The sequence below is a fragment of the Felis catus genome, chromosome A1, assembly GCF_018350175.1.
Source record: "Felis catus isolate Fca126 chromosome A1, F.catus_Fca126_mat1.0, whole genome shotgun sequence".
NCBI classification, from domain to species: domain Eukaryota; kingdom Metazoa; phylum Chordata; class Mammalia; order Carnivora; family Felidae; genus Felis; species Felis catus.
Window position 1 is genome coordinate 6986651 of NC_058368.1, and position 11393 is coordinate 6998043.

Here is an 11393-nt window from a genome sequence, read left to right on the forward strand (position 1 = left end):
CAAACAGCTACTGTAATCGCTGAATGGGCACTATTGTTCCATGTATTCCAGTGTATTGGGATTCCCCAGCGAAATAGAATCAACAGAAAAAAAAAATATATATATAGTATAGTGTATGTATACTATAGCATTATTTTATTATATAGTATATATAGTATAGTATTATATACATAGCATTACATATACATAGTCTAGTGTATATATAGTATAGCATATATATAGCATTATATATACGTAGTATAGTATTATATAGTGTATATATATACTATATATTATATAGTACATATTATATAGTATGTATAGTATAGCATTATATACATAGCATTATATATACATAGTATAGTATTACAAAGTGTATATATACTATATATTATATAGTACATACTATATAGTATATATAGTATAGCATTGTATACATAGCATTACATATACATAGTATAGTGTATATATAGTATAATAGTATAGCATATATAGCATTATATATACGTAGTATAGTATTATATAGTGTATATATATACATATACTATATGTTATATAGTATATATTATATAGTACATATAGTATAGCATTATATACATAGCATTACATATACATAGTATAGTGTATATATAGTATATATAGTATAGTATTATAGTATTATATAGTATAGCATATATATAGCATTATATATATGTAGTATAGTATTATAGTGTGTATATATATAGTATATATTATATAGTATATATTATATAGTATATATAGTATAGCATTATATACATACCATTACATACATAGTATAGTATATATGTAGTATATATAGTATAGTATTATAGTGTTATATAGTATATATAGTATAGCATATATAGCATTATATATATGTAGTATAGTATTATATAGTGTATATATGTATTATATAGTATATATTATATAATATATATAGTATAGCATTATATATAGCATTATATATACATATAGTATTATATATAGTATATATATATATAGTATATATATATAGTATATATATAGTGTGTGTGTATATATATATATATATATATATGAGGAGCTCCACTTACAGGAGGGAAGTCAGCCTTTCTAGTCTACGCAGGGCCCCCCAGGGACTGGAGGGGGCTCATCTACATTCAGGAGGGCAGTCTACTTTTCCCAGTTCACTCATTCAGGTGCTAACCTCGTGTGGAAACACCCTCACAGACCTGCCCAGAATAACATTTGACCAAGTATCTGAATATCCCATGACCCCGTCAAGTTGACAGGTCAAAGTAACCATCACGGCGCAGTAAGAGTCTCAGGCGTATTATCTCATTTAATCCTCCCAAGCAATTCTGAGCAGCTGAGTATTACCATCGCCATTTGACAGACCAGGAAAACGCGGCTCAGAGAGGTCCATCAACTTCCTCATGGTCTCTCAGCCAGTAAGGGGCACAGTTGAGATTTCAATCCACAGCTTTCTTTTTTTTAAAAAAACTTTTTTAATGTTTATTCATTATTGAGACAGAGACAGAGCATGAGAATGAGCAGGGGAGGAGCAGAGAGAGAGGGAGACAGAATCCGAAGCAGGCTCCGGGCTCCGAGCTGTCAGCACAGAGCCCGACGCGGGGCTCGAACCCTGGAACCGTGAGATCATGACCTGAGCCGAAGTCAGACTCTCAACCAACTGAGCCACCCAGGCGCCCCATCAATCCACAGCTTTCTGATTTGGAAGCCACCAGACTGTGTTGCCTCCCATGCCAACGGTCCTACTCTCTGCACCCCGAGGTCACCTGGAAGCTGCTACATTCTCCTAATCAACCATCTTGGCCTTGAAAATGCCACGGGGTATCACTAGGGAAGACTCTGCCTCATCAGTAAAAAAGGGCGAGTGAGTTGTTACTGCATCACCGGGTGAGCTGGAGAACCACAGCTGGGGCTGTGCAGCTACGAGAGAGGCCGAGAAGGTGGCATTTTCAGCATCTGTTGTGGCAGATGGTCCCTGTCCCCGACGCGTAAGGTACAGGCTCACCCCAGACCCTGGAAAGGGGTTTGGGGGACGAGCAGGCAGAAAAGTTGGCAAAGGCCACTACATACGTCTGATGATTAGATGATGCGAAGGGGCACCTGTCCTCAAGTGTAGACGTGACACTGACACAGGCCAGACCCAAGGCACGGCCCGGGGACTTCCTAAATACTAGGCCTTGAGAATGAATATATAAACCTAACATTGGGGAAACAGGTAATAAGGCATTAAGTAAACACCCAAATTTTATGAGCAAAGTGAGTGTTGTGGGCTGAATTGTGTTCCTCAAGAAAACCCATACGTTGGACTCCTAGGACCTCAGAACGTGACCTTATTTGGAAATAGGGTCTTAAGGGAGCTAATCAAGTTCAAACGAGGTCATTAGGATGAGCCCTAAATCAAAATGGCTGGTGTCCTTATAACAAGAGGAAATCTGGGGCCTGGCTGGCTCCGCCGGTACAGCATGGGACCCATGATCTCGGGGTCGTGAGTTCAAGCCCCACGCTGGGCATCGAGTTTACTAAACAGATGAATACATACATAGTTTTAAAAAGACACAGAGACAGACGTGAACAGAGGGAAGGTGATGAGAAGAGACGCCGGGCGAAGGCCCTGTGAGGGTGGAGGCGGAGATTGGGGTGAACGCCCACAAGCCGAGGGACCGCCAGAAGCTGGAGAGAGGCCTGGAACGGATCCTTCCTTAGAATCAGAATTAGGCGTGGCCCTGCTACCAACCTGACCTCGGCCGTCCAGCCTCCAGAAGCAGGAGACAATATATTTCTGTGGCTTAAGCCACCTGGCTGGGGTGCTTAGTTACGGCAGCCCGAGCTGACTGGTACAGTTAATAGACGGCTGGGCCCATATTTGAGTCTGAACGTAAAGCCGGGGCTCTGCCCACCGCACCCTTGCGGCCAGGCACGGCAGCCCAGAGCAGGGGGAACCATGGCTCTGTCCTCCAAGTACAGTTCTCCGCGTCTGTGTCAGGATTGGGGTTAGCTGCCCTGACATCTGCACGGCCTGACAAGAGACAGTTTGCGTCTCCCACACGGGCAGTTCGCGCTGGGTGGGTGGCTCTGTTCCAACACTCCAGGGGCCCAGGAGGCCCGGGAGGGGCCCAGGCTCCACCTCTCTGTCACTCTGCCTTTCCTGGTGTCACCCTCATTCCGGGGTCTACGATGCCTCTCAGCCAGTCTGCAGCCAGAGAGCAGGAAGGGGCCAAGACAGGAGGCTCTGTCTCTTTAAGGTGAGACCCAAAAGTCGAGGCCGTCCCCTCTGCTGTCCTTCCCTCGTGTGACTGAGGGATGCAGACTTCAGCTGGGCTGTTGGCTCCCTGCCAGAAATTCCACTGCCGGGGGCACCTGGGTGGCTCAGTCGGTTGAGCGTCCGACCCTGATTTCTGCTCAGGTCATGATCCCAGGGTTATGGGATCCAGACCTGCATTAGGCTCCACACTGGGTGTGGAGCTTGTTTACGATTCTCTCTCTCTCTCTCTCTCTCTCTCTCTCTCTCTCTCCCCCCTGCCCCTCTCGCCCATTCATTCTCTCTCTCTCTCTAATAAAATTTAAAAATTCGACTTCCATTTTTTAAGGGACCAGAGAATGGATATTGGAGACAGCTAATGGTCACTGCTACAAAATCCACCTCAGGACAGATTCATTCTCTGGGTTTTCACGATTTGGTAAAGGACAAGGAAGAGAAGGGAAGAACTTCCTTCATGTCTGGCTGGAGAAGGAAGGGGAATTTTGCCCCCAAATGGCTCTGCCCAGTGTCCTCTCAATGGCTTGTCTGCTCCTGGTACCTGAGAAGCCTGGGGACTCTGGGAAGCCACTTCAGCTTCTCCCAGGCCACGCACACAAATCATAGCAAGGTCCTCTGCCTTGGAGGGACGGGGTCAGACGGACGAACAGTCTGATAGACATTCTTTTTTTTTTTTAATGTTTGTTTATTTTTGAGAGAGAGAGAGACAGAGCACGAGTGGGGGAAGGGCAGAGAGAGAGAGGGAGACCCAGAATCCGAAGCAGGCTCCAGGCTCCGAGCTGTCAGCGCAGAGCCCGACGCGGGGCTCGAACTCACAAACCGTGAGATCATGACCTGAGCCGAAGTCGGACGCTTAACCGACTGAGCCACCCAGGCGCCCCAAGGGCATTCTTATTTATGAACTTGAGGAACTTAGGACGGAGGAAATGGAGTAAGTGGTAATTCGTGGGCTTTGCTTCTCTGGCTGCAGATAGGAAAGGAGTTGGGTGTATCGGCCAAAGCTGGACTTCCTGCCCAGGCCAGTTCTGTGGCCCTGGTCCCCTCTGGGCTGCCCTGGGTGGGGAAAGCATCTGAAAACCAAAAAAAGTTGGTCTTCTTGAGCGTTCAAGCTCCTGAATGATGAAAGAGACACTAAACAGTGGCTTATGCAAGTCCTTGTGGGGCCTGGGTGAGTCACTTCCCCTCGCTGGTCTCCAAGCTCCTCTTTTATGAAACAAGAGGTTTGGGTTTCGTTAGCGGTCCACACATGCCGGGATGCAGTGGACTCGCCTGGGGGTGCTTGCTTAAAATGCAGTCTCCCGGGCCTACTCCCAGAGACTCTGATACAGAAATTCCACGTGGAAATTGCCCAACAAAAATACCTAAAACCTACTGAGTCCTTGCCGTGTGCCAAACACTACTTAAAAGAGTTTTTCGTGGATTAACTAATTTTATCCTGCAACGATCCCGTGACATATACTATTGTTAGTACATTAGGGCTAATTAGTATTATCAGTACATTATTAATAGTATGAGCGATGATTATCCCCTGTTACAGATGTGCAAATGGAGGCACACGGCTGCGGAGAGGCTGTCCCAAGTCACGCCCCCGTTGGGAGAGGCAGAGCTGTGACGCAGGCCTAGTCGACCTTGGCTGTGGGTCTCAGCTAGTGCTTTCCCAAGAGGCTGTCCTCAGCCACGCCCCACCCATTCTGCTGGCTGCTTGAATACACAGTCACCCTGAATGGATGACTTTGGTAAAAAAAAGATAAGATAGACAGACACCTCACAGAGTACTGGGCAAACTCGACAGAAGCAACCAGAAAGGGACAAGCAATGTGCTCTGGGAACAGAGGGGGTGGTCAGTGAGGGGGTTCCAGTCTTTCTGACAGGAGGGGTGCAAGTAGGGATCAGAGAGAAGGAGGCATTTAGAAGGAGTTGGGTGTATGGGCCCAAATCAGTTGTTTGGACTCCCTCTGAGTAGAACCTTCAAGAAATGGTTGGTCTTCTTCCTCTATCTTGTCTATATCTAGATAGGAAAGAAAGAAAGAAAGAAAGAAAGAAAGAAAGAAAGAAAGAAAGAAAGAAAGAAAGAAAGAAAGAAAGAAAGAAAGAAAGAAAGAGAAAGAAAAAGGGAGGGAGGGAGAGAAGAAACAAAGAAAGGGGGAGGGAAGAAGAAAGAAAGAAAGAAAGAAAGAAAGAAAGAAAGAAAAAGAAAGAAAAAGGGAGGGATGGAGGGAAGGAAGGAAGAAAGAAAGAAAGAGAAAGAAAAGGGGAAGGATGGAGGGAAGGAAGGAAGAAAGAAAGAGAAAGAAAGAGAGAAAGAAAGAAAGAAAGAAAGAGAAAGAAAAAGGGAAGGAAGAGGGAGGGAAGAAGAAAAAAAGAAAGAGAAAGAAAAAGGGAGGGAGGGAGAGAAGAAAGAAAGAAAGAAAGAAAGAAAGAAAGAAAGAAAGAAAGAAAGAAAAAGAAAGAGAAAGAAAGAAAAAGGGAAGGATGGAGGGAGGGAAGGAAGAAAGAAAGAAAAAGAAAGGGAGGGAGGGAGGAAAGAAGGCAAGAAAGAAACCCAAATGAACAAACAAAAAGCAGAATTGGACCCATAAATACAGAGAACGGACTGACGGCTGCCAGCGAGGAGGAGGGGCGGGCAAAACGGGTGAGGGGGAGTGGGAGATACAGTCATGGACTGAACAAGTCACAGGGAATACAGTCAGTGGCCCTGGAATAGAGCTGTCTGGTGACAGGTGGCGGCTGCACTGTGGCGAGCACAGCAGGACATACAGGGTTGTGGAATCACTATGTTGTACACCTGAAACTGTCACGCTGTGCGTCAACTGAGGAGGTTTGGGGGTGATGGGTTTTCGCGGGGTCCGGAGCCAACGGCCAAGAACGAATCCTTGAAGACGTCTTTGGTGCATAAAGGTGATTTGATTAAAGCGCGGGGACAGGACCCGTGGGCAGGAAGAGCTGCCCGGGACCAAGAGCAGAGACTGGTTATATACTATGGAGCTGGGGTAGGTCAAGTCCAGGGGAAGTTTCCGGTGAGATTTTCATATGCTAAAGAAGACTCACTCGGGGTACTGGAGGCCTAGCTATTGCCCAGCGAAGGTGGTTTTTCCCTCCAGCAAAGCATTAACATTAAGGCAGTAGGAAGTTTCTGGAGGAATATTTTACTCTGCCAGCCCAAGTTATTTGTCAACGGGCAGCAGGTTATAAGGAAATTTAATTTTATCTGCCATTTCCTTCTGCCTTTGTTTCCCATGTCATCAACTATACTTAAATAAAAAATAAATAGATAAAAAAGAAAGTTTGAGCTTGTCAAGCGTGGAGGGAGGTGAGCACCCTCAGGCTGAGGGAGGGGCCTGAGCCCAGAGTCCCAGGTGCTCATGGGACCTGCCTACTCTAAGGAACAGGCCCTATGGTTTGGCGGGTGTGTGGGGGCCAAGCAAGAGGGGAAGGGGTAGGGGTGGGGAAGGGGGGGAAAGGCTGGGGTGGGGGGGTGGAGGTGAAGTGAGCCTGTGAGCAGGACTGTGAGGAACTTGATGATCTCCTAGGTCGGGAAGGTGGAGACTTCATCCTGCAGGCGGGAGGGAGCTGGTCACAGGAAGCTGTGCCGTCTCGACTGTCTCTAATCTCTGGGCCGAGGCAGGGGTGTGGGCAGGAGGCAGCAGGTGCAGTGGGACGGGGGTGGCTCAAAAGTGGAGTCCACAGGAAAGAGGTGGCCTGGAGGTTTGGAGTGAAGGAGACAGGGGTGTCACGGGTGACCCAGCCTATTTAGTACGGGACAACTGGAGGAAAAGAAACACTCTTTACCAACGAGGGCAGCCCCAGAGAGCTGGGTGGAGCAGAGAGTTCAGTCGAGGAGATATGAAGATGCCCTCACCTTGGAAGATGACTCGGGGACAAGCAGGAGGAGTCGCCTGGGGAGGCGCTCGTCCATGTGAAGTGGGCACTTGTGTAGCCCCGGAGCAGAAGTTACTGCCCACGAAGAGTGTCATGTTCCCTGGCTTAGAATTTAATGTCGATCTTTTTCTGTAAAGTCACTTAATTTTATAGTAATTATAATAAAACTTTCAAGAAGGAGAAACTAGGTTGTTGTTAAGACTCTACTTTTCTCAGCATAAGGAATAGGTACACAGAAAGCAGCGTTTGTTTGTTTTTTTTTAAGAAATCTCTAAAAACAATGTTTTCTTTTTTAAAAAAAATTTTAAACCTGTATTTATGGTTGGGAAAGAGAGAGAGAGAGGAGAGAGAGAGAGAGAGAGAGAGAGAGAGAGAGAGAGAGCATGAGCAGGGGAGGGGCAGAAAGAGAGAGAGGGAGACCCAGAATTGGAAGCAGGCTCCAGGCTCTGAGCCATCAGCACAGAGCCCGACGTGGGGCTCGAACTCACGGACCGTGAGATCGTGACCTGAGCTGAAGTCGGACGCTCAACCGACTGAGCCACCCAGGCGCCCCAGCTTATTTCTTTTTATTGCTGCCTGGGCGTACCACCTTTCATGGGTGTGTTTGTCAGTTAATGGACATTTGGGCTGTTTCCGTTTTTGGGCTGTTATGAATATGCCGCCATGAATGTACGCGCACATGTTTTTGTCTGGACATATGTCTTCATTCCTCTTGGGTACACACCTAGGTACGCCATGTTACGTTCCCACTAGCAATGTGTGAGGGTTCCATTTTCTCCACCCCCTTGCCAACACACGTGCTTATCTTTGGTTATAGCCATCCTACTGCGTGTGCAGCAGTTTCCTACTGTGATTTTGGTAAGGGTCTAGTATCCAGTAATATTTTTAAGGCATTTTTTTCCATCTCTAGCAGAAGATCCAGACACACGATGTATTCAATTATCAGGTCTTAGCCTCCCTTAATCTAGCTCTAATGTTCTGAGATTCCTTTCTTCCCCAGCCCAACATTTCCTGACGGAGGCATTTTTAGAAAACAACGTACTTCAAGTAGCGTTTTGCATTCTTTTATTTTTTTTATTTTTTTTTTCAACGTTTATTTATTTTTGGGACAGAGAGAGACAGAGCATGAATGGGGGAGGGGCAGAGAGAGAGGGAGACACAATCGGAAACAGGCTCCAGGCTCTGAGCCATCAGCCCAGAGCCTGACACGGGGCTCGAACTCACGGACCGCGAGACCGTGACCTGGCTGAAGTTGGACGCTTAACCGACTGCGCCACCCAGGCGCCCCGTGTTTTGCATTCTTAACACAACCTACCTGAACAGCATCACCAGATCTTTCCAGTATGGTGGTGTCTCACTTTGGCACAAAGCAGTCCACCCCTTTTTGGTTTTCGTACTCCAGAAGGGAAGCAACAAACATTTCACAAGTTTCCCGTTATTGTTTCTTGGGTGCCCCGAAGACCCTGAATCCCACGGACAAGCCAGAAGGAGCTGCCTGGTTGACAATTTGGGACAGGAAGCCCCTGCTTACTTGAATCATCCAGCTGCATTGAACACTTAGGACAGGCTGCCCGGGAACCCCATCGGTGCTCTCAAACTCCCCGCAGAAGGGGCTGTTCTGCAGTCGACAGACCCCTCTTTTTCATTGTCCCACCCCACCCCCACCCCAGCATACTTTAGGAAGCCAACGTGTTCACCTGTGATTCTGTTCTAGAACTGGCAGGTGGGGGTGGGGAGCTGTCTTATAATAGGAACTAACTCCCGTCTAAGAAGCCAATCTAAGCGTAAGCGTCTCTTGGCTGCTATCTAACTGTGCTTTGAAAGGAAGCATCTGCACGAACATGTATACCATCCGGTGAATGGTACACAAACAAAATCGTTCACCCGGTGAGAGATTTAGATGCTCGACCATAGACAATCAAGTCACGTTTCCCACACTGCCATGCATATCTGAACGCCCACCAGGATGGTCAGAGTCCAGGTACAATACATTCCAAATAGAGGGATACTTGGCCGTTATAGTCAGAGCACCATTTGATTGTCACTGTTCCCTTCCTGTCTCCATCCTTCCCTGGAAGGAGGAACGACCTGCCTGCCTCCGGGTCTCCCGCCCCTTCTCCTTGGTCTCTGCAGGTTGACTTCAAACTTGTGGGAAGTGAAGGGCAGGTGGTGAGGTGGGGTACCCCTCTAAGGCACAATCACATCTTACCTACCCTTCTAGACTGGCTCCCTGGCTGCCCTTACGCAATCCTCCCTCCGTCCCCGAGAGACCTTATCTACTCATTGACCCTGAACATGGTTTGTCTTTCCTGTTTCCTGGCATCTATGCATGTGCTCTGTCCACCTGGAGTCCCTTCTGCTCATCCAGATCTCAGCCAGTCTGCAAGAGCAAACTCAAACGCCACTTCCTCCACGGACCCTCCGCACACCTCCTTCCCCCTCCACCCTGAGCACCGAGCACATAGTAGATGCTTGATCAATACGTGTTGGGGGAGGGAGGGAAGGAGGGAGGGAAGGAAAGAACAAAATGTTCACTGCCTGAGTTGCCTGGAGACACTGATTAGAGAGACAGAAGATTTGAGCACAAGTGGTCTTGGGGGGCATCCAATCCATGGGATGCTGATGGTTGTCACGGGCTGGGCTGAATCAATTTCACATGTTCCTATTCTATTTGTGCCAGGAAGCTGGACCCGGAGATATGCTGTAGCGGGGCACGTGGCCCCGGTTCTTCTGTTTTATGCGGTCAAGGATGTGGTCTTGCTGATCCTAAGTTTGTTCAGGAACCTGAAGTCTGATGTTGGCAAATAGCCTTTTTGTTGTTGTTGTTTCATGTTTGTTTATTTTTGAGACAGAGAGACAGAGAGACAGAGAGACAGGGCATGGGCGGGGGAGGGGCAGAGAGAGACGGGGAGACCCAGAATCCGAGGCAGGCTCCAGGCTCTGAGCTGTCAGCACAGAGCCCGATGTGGGATTCGAGCCCACGACCTGTGAGATCATGACCTGAGCCGAAGTCGGACGCTCAACCGACTGAGCCATCTTCGTTCTGTCCTCAGTGTCAACATCAGTCCAAGGCTCCTCTCTTCTTGGAGGCAAGATGGCGGCCCAAGGGCACTGGGGCTTCATGGCAATCAGGAAAGAGCAAACATCTTTCCTCCACCATGGAATAGATTTTTTTACTCAGTCTGGGCCATTTGAGGACTCATACCAACGCCCAATCCATGTCAAATGTCAGGGGGTGCCTGTGCTGATGGACTTGACCGAGTGGGACGTTGGGAAGGTGGACGCGGACCACTGCTTCTCTGTCTTCCCCTTACTGCGGCATTACATCACACCCTTATGAGCGAAGTCTTATTATCACCCCCCTTTTACAGACGAGAAGACTGAGGTTCAGAGAAGTTAAGTATCTTGCCCAAGGTTGCATGGCCGGTAAGAGGCAGACTCGGAATTGACACCCAGGCTGAACGGCTCCAGAATACTCCCTTAGCTGCCAAGCGAAGCCATCTCTTTCGATTAGCCTTTGTCTGTGGTCAAGGACATCCGCAGACCGGGAAGGTCACTACTTGCCACCCCTTTCTACTTGCTGGAGGGGCAGAGAGCATCGAAGGGCGTTGGAGAAGACATGAGTGCTCTGTGTCTAGAACCAGATTCCTCGGCTGCTGTCCCTCCCGCTAGGGTTGTGGCTTAGTGTCCCCAACCCGGTGGCCACGTGGTCAGCAACAGCGAGAGCGAGAGGCTCGAGCTTCCTGCTTCCTCTTGCTGCTGAGCAATCTGGTCCAGAGCCCAGAACAGAATCTTCCCATGCTGCTGAGAGGCGCCGTTGACAAGGACGGTGATTCAGGCTGACTGCCTCGAGGTTTAGAACAGGCTGAGTGCATCCTGATGGTTCCGCCCGCTCCTTTTCTGTGTGTCAGGGACAGCTGAGCTGTTGAAGAGGCTTTATCAAGCTAGTAGAAACAGATCCTGGTAGTCCTCTGGTTGTTGTTAGTGGATTTGCATTCACCAGAGGGGACAGGTGTCTGTGTGGCTGGGGACAGGGCTCTTCAGGGGACAGTGGGACACTGGGGCTGGCTGGGAAAGGGTCTGTTACACAAATGGCTGGAGGTGGAGGTGAGAGCAGAGAGAAGGGGCTCGGATGTTGAGCTAACAGGCGTGTTTTACGCCCGTGGTCCTCACCAGCTCTATGACCCTCATCAAGAGTCATAACAATAGCATGTATGGACCACTCATTATACAATGGGCCCTATGCTAAGCATTTTATCCATATTTA